The sequence below is a fragment of the Apteryx rowi genome, unplaced genomic scaffold (assembly GCF_003343035.1).
Source record: "Apteryx rowi isolate R43461 unplaced genomic scaffold, aptRow1 scaffold_935, whole genome shotgun sequence".
Taxonomy (NCBI): Eukaryota; Metazoa; Chordata; class Aves; order Apterygiformes; family Apterygidae; genus Apteryx; species Apteryx rowi.
The window spans coordinates 143,394-155,581 of NW_020451244.1; positions in this window are offsets into that span (position 1 = coordinate 143,394).

Sequence of the window (12,188 nt, forward strand, 5' to 3'; positions counted from 1 at the left end):
TATTGCTGCCTTTTGTTTTACTAAAATCCAGGTCTCTGTACACAACAATACCTGATTTTGCTGTCATCTGCTGATTGCTGCCTTAAACAACTGACAACATTGCTTTGCTTAAAACCGCTCTGTTCCTGCCTACTGTGGCAGAAATCTCTCTACTGCACAGATCTTTGAGAAATCGTATTCTGACTTCTCGATTTTTAACAAAAAAGGGTGAGTAGAGTTCTTTGTATCAGAGTAAGAAGGACTCCAGGAAAATATGGACACTTCACTTTGATTTCTAATGTTCCCAAACATTTTCTCTATTAAGWAGACAAGAAATATGAGCTATTAGAAGTTACATGAATAATATTTCTATTCTGAAATACCACTGTGTTGAATACAAATGGATTTACATAGCTAGAAGTTCTATAAGCTGAGCTCTGGTTAAGCTCACTGCAGCTAAAGTTTAACATATTACCATTTTCAGCTCTAAGTTTTGCATCTGTGCTGGAGGTTATAGCCCCCATAAGCAGAGTACTAAGCGCAATGGAACATGGGCTACTCTAGCGCGCAATCTGACAAACAAACTTTAACTCCAAATAAGGTAGTTCTTTCTTATTTTGCTGATGCTCCTTTGGAGTCATAACCTCCAGCACAGGCATGGTAACAAACTGCTCTGGGACAGTAACATCTTAAGCTGCTCCAATGACCGAGTCAGAGGCCAATATACCTAAAATTTGACATTCTTTGTATCAATGCTTAGTGTCAGTTCTGAAGAAATTATGAAAACAGGTTTAAAAACTGACAAATTATTGGCTTTGCTCTATAAAATATTTGACTTTTCATTCCTTCAGGCCTTTTGATTATAAATACTCTCATAACCAATTACAAAATCATACAGTGATTCTTTTATTTTAATATATATGCATTGCACATTCTTTAAAATATATGTTGGGCTTTAAGTAGGAAAAAAGAGCAACAGAATTCCCCACCTTCCCTTCTACTTAGCCACAGGGGTCACAGTATGCCCGTTCTCATGTTCGTAACTTCCTGGTGTTGTCAGATGTAACTTGCTTCACCAGTTATCCAAATTACTTACAGATAGTTTGTTACATCTCCAGCATCATAAGAACATCTGTCACATTATGCTGCACAGAAGTCAACACTGACTTTGCTTTTAAAACTTACAGTTCTCCAGCAAATTTTGTAGCAATTAAAGGGTGATTTTACCTCCCCAACCTTTGCAAAAAACAAGTTTTAATTCTGTAAAAGAATTATCAAAAGGAGGATGCATTTATAGCCTAAATAATGTGATGATTCCATCTAAATTTATGAAAAATATGTATGTTAAATCTGGGAAAAGTTACAAAGAAGCATTATATTATAATATATATATATATATATATATATATATCCCTCCCACACAATTTTGTATAGATTATTTCAGCTATCAAGTTCAGTCATCTGAAAGATGCCAGGTAACCTCTTAATGTAAGAGATGAATGTTTAATACACCAGCCCTGTACCTTTCAGCAGTGTATATTTGAAAAAAAGTAAAGGACAGCAGGTGGCATAGAGAATTGTCAGCTTTTATATTCAGTTATAATATGCTTTCTAACATATGGTAGCTGCAGTGTGCTTTCATAGTCTGCAGAGTTTGTTAGCATGACAGTAGGCATATGCCAGTTCTCTCAACCTTTGAGGAAGAAATAGCTTTAATTTGAAATTTAAAAAAATCCTCAAGTCAGTGTTTATSAGCATCCTTCTTCTTTCATATTTTAAACAGTCTGTGTTTTCCATCTTATACTAGGTTTGATAGGGGGAACAAGGTTCCATTATTTTAGAATCATGTTAATCAGTGGAAAAAGAAAGAATGAAAAAGCTTTCATAATGCATATCATAGTCAGGAAACTGCCGTGTTGATATATAACATCTACTCACAGCTGTATCGTCCACTGTCTCTGTGACTTTCCAAAGCATTAAACCAAGTGGTTTGTCACTAGAGGGCATCAAATCTGTGGCCTAAAAAATAAACACAGAAAAGCTGCAGCTGTTTTAATAAATTAACGAGAATTTACATTTCTGTAGCTACTAATGCTGTGCTGCAGATCTTAAGTCAAGCCCTGTGTATTTTCAAAGCCACTTTATGATGGGCGTTAAACACCTCAAAATTATACAATGTGAAGCCATTAAGAAAAAAAMCAACAAAATGCAACAGTATTCATGTTAAAGGGCTGACCTGCAGCCTCAAGAAAAAGATTTATGTAGTGCTACAAAATGGAGAAGTATGGAAGACAGATTATCTTCCATTGCTGTTTGCCTTCAAGTCAAGGTAATTTCAGAAAGACAGAAAACTAGTCGTTATGAAAAATGGCTAGAAAAATACACACCTTGTATATTAATGTGTCTGATGACCTTTGTTTGGTATCTTCTAAATATGGGCTTCTTTTCAAGGCCACTAAGCCTACTTTTACAGTACCCTCTAACTCTGTACTTCTATCTCTCTATCTCCCACATCTTTGTGTTCATCCTTTATTCTCTGCCTGATGTCTTCTGCATTTTAAGATACTCCTCTATTCTGGCATCTGACATCCTTTCATGCTCTTTTATATATTTGGATGGCCTTAGCTCCTATAAGGAACTTCTGCAGAGGTGGTCATAACATTTTATTGCATACAGGGAATAAGGAAGAGGGCTCAGTCATGGAGTAACTGCTGGGTTGAATGTGATAGTGTTTTCATATGATACACAGGGATCAGAGAAACTAACATTACAGGTGAACTGGGTACATTTGGATATTCTGCTTTCCACAGAAAGCAAATTTTAGTGTTAGTCAAATTTTACTGAACAAACTTTAGTTATTTAAACAACACAACTGGATGATTCCTGTGCCTTTAAAATATTTTTAGCTAAATTTAATGTCAATCATATTGGTTTGACATTGGTCTATTATTGCTGCACTAGATCCACAGTTAGATGCACAGCTACTCATTTATAAAATGAAGATAATATTTTTTGTGTCCTGTTCATTGTTTACCTGTTTTGTTAAATTTTAACCCTATAGGGGTTTACCACGCAAATAATGGCTAACTTGATCTGAAGCTCCACAACATCAAAGAAAAGTAACCACAGACATAAAAGAGAAGTATTTGTAGCTTTTTTGCATCCAGAATAGTTTGAGAATCTCAAAACCTTCCATGAAAGCGTTAAATGAAAACAGAAAGAAACTCCCAGTCAATGTAAGGTTCTCAAGAGTGGGGGAGGGCGGAGACTGTGCAACTGTTTCCTTTCCTGGATTCTCTGGGAAAAGACAGTACATATATTACACCTGGGATACAATTATGCAGGATTCTAAGGTAGTAAAAGGTGACTTTGATAAATATGAAGCATAACCCACCTCTCAAGGTTTCATTTTTGTCCTATATCTCTATTGTCAATAGAATACAAATATTTCAAGAAATCTTAAGGGAGGCTGTTAATCCTTGAAGTTTTAAAAATGATTATCCAAAACAGAACTGATAAATGTACTCTGTTTCTTCCATATTACTGCAATTGCTGTATTTCTTTCTCACTTACTTAGACACCTACAAGGGTACTAACCCTATCACCTTTTCAACAGCATTTCATTTCCAGTATTTTGCCTTCATCTTTAAGGTTTAGAAATTAATACTTTAAATCAAACAGTATTGTAAGATTTTGATTTTTTTTCTTACTGGTGTGCTAAATGTGGATATGAGAGTATATAAGCCCACCATCTTGCATGTTATTTTTATAGTTATTGTTGCAGTTTTTACCTGTCAATGATCTACTTGTCAAATAGATCAGAGGTGCAGCTGACAACAAGCATAGTCATTACTCTCGCTGCATGGAATTCTATCACTCACTCAGTTTGGAAGCATATTTTGGCTGAAAAAATTCCTCAGAAGTCTCTAAATAAAGAACAAGTGTTTTACTGTTTAACACTGACAATGATAAATTATAGATAAGCTTTAAAACCTTTTTTTTAAGAAGAGATGCGAATTCATGTTAGAAAGTTCCATAAAATTCCACTTGTTATATATAGCACTATGAAGACACCATGAAACACTGAAAGCTCTTAGAAAGTATTGCTGTTCTCTAATCTAAAGCAAATCCTCTTGATAGACTGTTTTAACGCTTCTATTTCTGACTTTTCCATTTGAGCAGATGCTGTTTTCCATCTGAACAGCAGAACAGCATACTGAATACCTTCCAAAGGAAAGAAATTAAGGGTAAGAACAGACATTTCAAAGTCAGCATTTAGTTAAGCTGCGTGGGAGCAATTTGTACATTTTTCCACAGAAGACAACTCTTTTAGACTGATGCACAAAAAAATACTTTAGTTCTGTAAGTAAAGTGAGCTCAACAAATAGTTAGTTGATCATCAAGTTGAATTCCACATATGTTTTGAGTTCTTAGATATTTGTTTTTGCACTTATATTATTTTCTTCTAGCCTAATATGCAAACAGAAGCATATAATCTATCTGGCTAGTACTTTATATCATACTCATCAGTTAGACCACAAGCAGCAAAACTCTCAAAGAAGGCCAGTTGAGATGGGTACAAACCAGGATGAATTATTAAAATACATTTGCTAATAAGCAGAGCTAAGTTTTCTTTTTTTCTTCTTCTTCTCTGAACACCTAAATTCAGACAAATAATTTGTAGGTTATGACACTGTTCTGTAAATGAGACCTATCCTTGAGACTGAAAGAAGATGACACAGCTGAAAGTGTAGTCACCTGAACTAAATGGTCACTCACATTTTTGCTGAGTCTATTTATCACTGCCAATTATTCTGCAGACATCTGCATCCTTATGCTAGAATTAGCCCAGCAATACATTTTACAAACATCAACAGCCACCAGTTAATAATGACTTTTGGCCACTACTGACCTCAAGCATAAATAGACAAGTTTATGCAACATGAAAACTTTAGCTTCTGCCAAGGGAAATTCCTAAAAGTTTCTTCACAAAACGTGACTGGTTTTGTTTCACTGATTTCTAAAACATGTCAGTGGGATTGCATGTTTTTAATAATTACCAATCAAGGAAATAATGAAAAAGGTATTATTACTTTAAACAAGTGAAGACAATTTACATTTATTCCTGTCTTGTCTTCTAACTTGTTCCCTTCATTAGTACTGCAAAAATAGCAAAAAATTTTAAATAAAAAATAAGTAAACAAATCAGTGCAGAACAGTTATTGAAGTACAAATCTTTGATCAGAAAATCCCAGTGTTTATAATTCTGAGTACAAATTAAAGCCCATCAGAACTTACTGTACACAGGCTTCTCGACTCCTTGCTGAGAAGGAGTGAGATTGTTAAAGGAAACATGAAAAAAGCAGCTGAGTCAGTTCTGAAATGCCCCATTTAAATTAAGGTTTAATGCTGAGGAGTTCGCTCTGCTAAATTCTAAAAAGATGCAGGTTCACAGCTGGATGATATAAGCTTGCCTGATCAGAATCAAAGATTGCAGAAGTTGTTTTCTACTTAGTTTAGTCAACTCATTAGAGGAGTCCTTGACCACTGGCCTAAAAAAAAAAAAAGAGAGAGAGAGAGAGGCTCTTTATTTAATAATTCTAGAAAGAGAGGGCATTTGTATAAATTCAAAGCCTTGTGAGCAATAGCAGTAAGAACATATTCAAAAAAAGCTTTTAGAAACAACACTCCTTCCTAACATGCTATATACAGACTTGAAGCCGACCTTTCCAGTCCTCATTATCTGTGGTGCAGTAATAGTGCAAAAGAAAATGCAGGAAAGGAAAGAGCAGTCATAGAACTATAGAATCAGAGGAATGCTGATTGAAGGGATCTCTGGCAGTCTCTAGTCCAATGAGCTTGAAGTGGGACCACAAGCAGCACTAGTTCAGGTCAGTGGCAGCTTGTCTAACTGAATCTTCAAAACCCCCAAAGATGTAAATTCCACAGACTCTCTGGAAAACCTGTTCCAGTACAGCAGCAATCTCCTAGTGAGTAAGCTCTTCTTAACCACCCCAAATGCCATTTCCTTTATTTGCCATGAGTGTACACTGTTGGCTCACATGCTTAGTGCCCATAAGTCACCTGCAAATCAAAGGAATGTTGTAACAATTACACTACTTATTTCCCATCCTTTCATATATTCAGGATGAAAAAGAGAAAAAAAAAAAGATAGAGTACCTCAGAAGAAAGATGTTGAGCGTCAGATGTATCATTCTCTGTAGTCCACTATCACTCCTAATGGCTCATTATCATTCTGTTTTCTCTCAGACAATAGCTCAAAATGAGCTGTGTGGTTTTATCTGATTGATGGGCGAGTGAAGAGTTAACAGGACTGAAGTTTGTCAATTGATATGCAGAAGAACTGATAGCACAAGAGCTGACGTGCACAAAGCTGCTGAACAGAGGACTTAACAGGACTAAAGAAGTCTACCAACCGATATGCGCAAGGACTGATATGCACAAGGCTGCGGAATGGCAGCATTAACAAGCCTGAAGAGGTCTGCCACCTGGAATCCGCACGGACCCCCGGGGAGGGGAGAAGCAATACGGAGGTGTTGTGGTCTTGCCTCGCTAGCAGGGTCCTCCCAAGCAGACAAACAGACAGTCCTGTGATTGCGAAACTCGCAAAAAGTYAGCAAAAGCAGTGTTTGCCCAGAGCCCCAGCCGTATAAAAAGAGACTTGGGAGCTAGGAGAGTTTGAGCAGGGATGGGAACGTGACCTGACCATCCTCTCCGGCTGGACCGTGAGTATTCCCCCCCTCCCCTTTTCCTGGGACGCTGGGTTAAGGTAACTCCTCGAGGTTGAGAGCCCTCCCACTAGGAGAGTGAACAAGAAAGCTTTCAAGCAGGGGGAAGCAGTGCTTCCAATTAATAACGCAGTAATCGACGGTTTCAGGTTATCCTTTCTAAATTAGTAACTGATGGTTTTGTGTTATCCTTCCTAAATTAGTAATCGCATTATTTTAATGGATGTTACTAATCCAAGAACTTGTGTGAGGAAATAAACATCTTTTTTTATTATTATTATATTACTGTCTCAGTCGTTGCTATCGAACCTTCATAGCATGACAGCATGACACTGATACATACGCATTATCTATACTTGAATAAAGTATAAAGCTCAGTACTGGAAACACTTCCAGTGGAGAGATGAAAACTGATGCTGTGATTTTACTTACAATAAATTAATCTAATAGTTCACAACCACCAGAAGGAAAGCAAAAAATAAGATTTCCTCTTCTCATTTCCCTCACCTTCCTTCCAGAACTGCTTCCCTGGTAGCATCCTGGTTTTTGCTGGTTTCCTTACCTTGTTCTGATTCTAATTTCTTCAGTCCCTTTTCTGAATTAATACAAGGTATTAATCCAACAGAAAACTAGCCATCCTTTGGGCTTTGTTTTGTTTTGTTTTTCTCTGGGTTGATTTTCTGCTGGGGAAGTGAGTAAAATTATCTCAGGAAGAGCTCCAATGAATGAAAAAAGCCCAAGACAAATTCAGGGCACATTAGGTCAGAAATGGAAAAGAAGGTTAGAGAGGGAGAAAAGGCGTCTTTCTGATGGAAGTAAATTGCTAGATTATGTCCTAATCTAGAGGAGGCATGATTTGGATTTTAAAAAGCACGAATGAAGGAAATATATTCCTTGTTGAAGTGAAAAGTTGTTAAACAAGTCAGTCAAGCACAGGARATCACCCTGTTTATCAAGAAGACATTTGCAAGGAAGAAAAGCTCTAAGTACAGCGGATAGGAAGATTATCTCCCAAATAAGAATGAAAGAGAGTGAGTACAAAGAATAGGTGTCTAGCTCCTCTAGACAGTTTGAAGAGTTGACTGAAATTAGCATGATCCTCCAAGAAAATGTTCTCTCTGCTAGATGCGACTTCCACATGCAATCAGAGAGGGCAGATGAACTGATCTATCAGCCCACTGCCATCAAATCAGCAGTCCTACCACCTCCTCCTCCTCCTCCTCTTCTTGCAGTGAAARTTATGCCTCATTTCTTGCGCAAGCTCTGGCACTCATTTGACCTCTTGGTGAGCAGTTCCAACTCATTAAGTCAATGATAAACTACTACCATTTTTAGTTTTTGCTGGCTTAGTTTTCTGCTCTTTTAGTGAGTGGAATCAGCTCACTGGGAATCAGAGAAGTGCAAGGGAGGAAGCCAGGAGCGTGATCGAGATGCAAGAGTAGCCACCTCTTTCTGTAGCAATGAACTATGAAAATCAGCTCAACTTATCTCATTGAACTATACCCTGAAGTGACTTTGACAAGTTAAGAAAGTCTGCAGAAGGTCACCTGTTCTCATCTAGCAAATGTGTAAGTAAAGCTTTCTTTTTTCACCCTCATTTCTTCACCAGTGCTTTTATAAACATTTGCAACTATTTTGTCTATTTTGAGTGTTGTGATTACAAAATTTAGTTGTAAGTTTACCTGAACACATCTTGAGTAATCACAAGAAAAACTGAATGATAATTTTTCATTTCCAGAAAGTGTGACCAGTCAGGAAACTATAATACTGAGGCAATAATAAATATATTTGATGGAATAGCTAAGAGGAAACAGAATGCCTCAAAGAAAGAATGAGTTGGCAGGCGGGGCTGTGGGGATAAAGAAGCATTTTCCAGAAACTTGTGGTAATAAGAGGGACTCTCTGACATGAAGAGAAATAGTGGGGAATACAATTTAATATTAAGAATCTCTGTGGAGTTTCCTTGTATATCCTAGATTAAAGGAACACGTAAAGGACACTAGAGTACTACTGCAGACTGTGAAGTATTCTCAGCTGTTTTACTAAAAGTAGAAAGCATGACAGAGAAAACAAAATACATCTAATATTCTAACAAAAACAYTGAAGACATAATGGATCTTTACAAACTGTATTTAGTTTTAATTAATAAACCAATTTCCAGCTAACATTGAATTACTGTGTTTTTATTGTTTTTTCTAGCCCTAGAAGTAGTGAACAGTGTTCTCCTAGGGATGTATCATCAGCTGATTCGCATCAAGTTGAATTTTGATTCGCATCAATATTGAATTTGCTCTCCTTAGGTTTCAATGACAGAGTCTTAACTGACACTTAAACACAGTACTGAAAACTGAGAAGCGAATAGGACTAGAAAATAAGATAAAAGGACTAAAGAAAGTCTCTTCAATTTTGTGTTGTTTGGCTTACAATGGGAAACTTATCATAGTATCTTTATTTGTATTATTTTTCTTCTAGTTTTTAATCTTTTAACTAGAGTATGTTGGCATCAGAGCAATTTCCTAACTACATTAATTCCAGCTGAGTAATCGTCTATGAGACTCCCACAACGGAGTTATAGCTAGGTAATTTTTCTTCTTCCCTTTCCATTATTCAGTTTTGACTTAGGACATCCACATATATTTGTAAATATTTGTATAGGTGTGTATAGGTGTGTATATGTATATATATTTACGAATTTTTACAAATCAAATGCTACACTTGAAAGATGCTTTGAATGGATGCTAGAAAAATCTGTCCCTAGCAGCAGTTTCTATTTAAAGATGTAAATCTAGGTGTGACACTATTAAATAGCAGAGCCAGACTTCGCAATAAGAAGATATAAATGACGAGCCAAATTCCCTCCCACTGTAATTCAACTAAAATTAGTGGAGTTTGTGCAGGAATGAATGTAACCCATGATTTATGCCTAAGATTTCAATTAAAATAATATGTTGAGAATTAGTTATGTTACATATGTTAGTATCTCTTCCTTTAAAGTATAATAAATTATATTTCTATGGTAAGTGATAAACAAACTCAAATAAAAGGGGAATATTTCAAAAAAAAATAGACATAAACATCACAAAAATAATGTTTCTATTATTTCATTCATATCCTCATATGAAGTAGGATTTGATCAGTATAAGTGTTTTTACTGAATATAGTTAATGTTTGTTAGATTGTTGTTACAAATTATATTGTGCTTGTTGAACTATTGTCATCATGAATGTTGACCATAGCAATTAAAATTAAAGCTGACAGGACTCACGGGTGAAGGATCTTCAGCCATTGTTAAAATATCTGTTTATAGCAATTGAAAATAAATAAATAAATAAATGACTAGTTTCCTGTCACTAAGAACACTTGCGAATTCCAAACTCTATCCAATCAAAAAATAACAAACACAGTGGTAGAGCAGATAAACATTCACTAGTGAAGAGATGTTTGACTTCGACATCAGGGACAATATTCACTATATAGAGAGCTTGAAAGACTCATCAAAAATAAGCAGGGATTTGGAATGGATTTTTAAAGACTCTTACAATAGATTTCTGTCCATAAATGGTTAGCATATCCTTTTTTTGGAAATCATTACCTTCTGCCATTTTAATGTTTGCATTTGTTAGCTTTGGTAGCAGAGTTTACTCCATTTCTTCATGTACCATTTGTTTAATACACACACACACACACACACACATATATATATACAAATACATATATATGGATTTGCTGTGTAATATGTGCAGCTACACCTGTGAACTTCCAGAGCCTTTAAATGAAATTCCTTACATAATCTATTAAGGCCAGCAGTTACCTGTGAAATACAAAGTACTTCCTCAAGTGGAAAGTGTGCGGCAGACAGAAAATAAAGTATATAAATGTTTCTTCCTAACCAAAGATATCAAAAGGGCATCTCAAGAGCCATAACGGTGCTGAAATAAATATTTAGCACACTGATTAGCAGCTAGCAGGGACAGGAGGTTTTTATTTTTTTTTTTAAGGAAGATAAAGAAAATATTTAAGATTAAAAAACATAAGAATACCGCAAAGAATACTAAGAACTTCAGCAGCAAAATAAATTATAATGCTGGTTGACCAGCAAGGTAGCAAATAAGGTTCAGAGTGTGAGAGAGAGAGAGAGAAAGAAAATTTTCATTTTAGGATGTTCTATTACTGTCCAGAGCAAGCAATAATTCCCTATGCACCATATGCCACCATAACAGAAAACACAACCACAACAAATAATAATAATCGCACAGAACTACCAAGTGTGAACATTTGATAGTTTAATTACTATTTAAGTGTTACTGTTAAATTATATTGTCTAGTAATAAAATTTGATGAAGAATTTATATCTTTGTGCATAGAGTAACAAACTCAACTGATTTTGATCTGTTAAATTCGATTTACAGCTTTAAAAAGGTGCACCCCCCATCCATATTTATGGCTTACATTGCTTGCATTTAGAATTAATTATAATTCAATTGTTAGAAAAAAAGAGTAAGGAAAAAATAACACCATTTCTTGGTGTTATTTTAATATCTACATGTTATATGCAGTTTTGATTATTGTGAGAGCATGGCTCACCTCTTAAATCTTTTAACCAATTAACATGAAATCTTGTTTGTTCTTTGTCATAACATCCAGCTTTCATTCTTTAATAATTCTGAGAATAATTTACTTTCTGTTCCATTCTACCTCAATCCCCTAATAGACTTCCCCTGCAGTGCTGGACATATGGTCATGATGTTCTAACTCAGTTGTGAACATACTGTATTGCTGAACATGAACACAGTGATTTATAATAAAACCTGTTATACTCACTGGAAAAGAACAGACAGAATTATTATAAATGACTACTGATGCTTTTAGTACAAAGTGAAGAGATAAAAAAGGCAATGTTTTGAAATGTTCATTTTGTTTCTCAATGTGCTGAATCATAAAGAGATTAAACTATGTTCTGTTAAACCATGCTCTTTTAAAAAGAATTGTACGAGGAAAGTAAGTTGTAGTAGTATATGTGTATGTTGACAAAATATAGGAATTATAGCTTTAGTATCTGTATTCAGTCTCACGCCTGGATTTGAAACAACACTTTTCAACTGACTGGGAATTTTGAATATGGATAGCACAGCCCTTACTACATCAGGATGTGCTGGGGCATCCCACCAGTTGGCAGTCACCTTGAGTATTTACAGCCTGAGGCACCACACTGCAGAAATACGTGAAAACATAATGATAAAAAAATAAGATGATACTGCAGAAACTTTCAACTCCAGTAGTACTATACAAGAATATAGTGATAAGGAGTAAAACCAAAAGAATCTTGAGGGGCCTGGTTGGATAAAAAGACAATTCAGCTTGTGATTGGTATTAACTGCTGCTTTTGAGGGGAACAATAAAAGGTTAACACCATCTTACAACATGTAGCCCCTGCTCTGGACTGCTGGACTGATCTCAGGA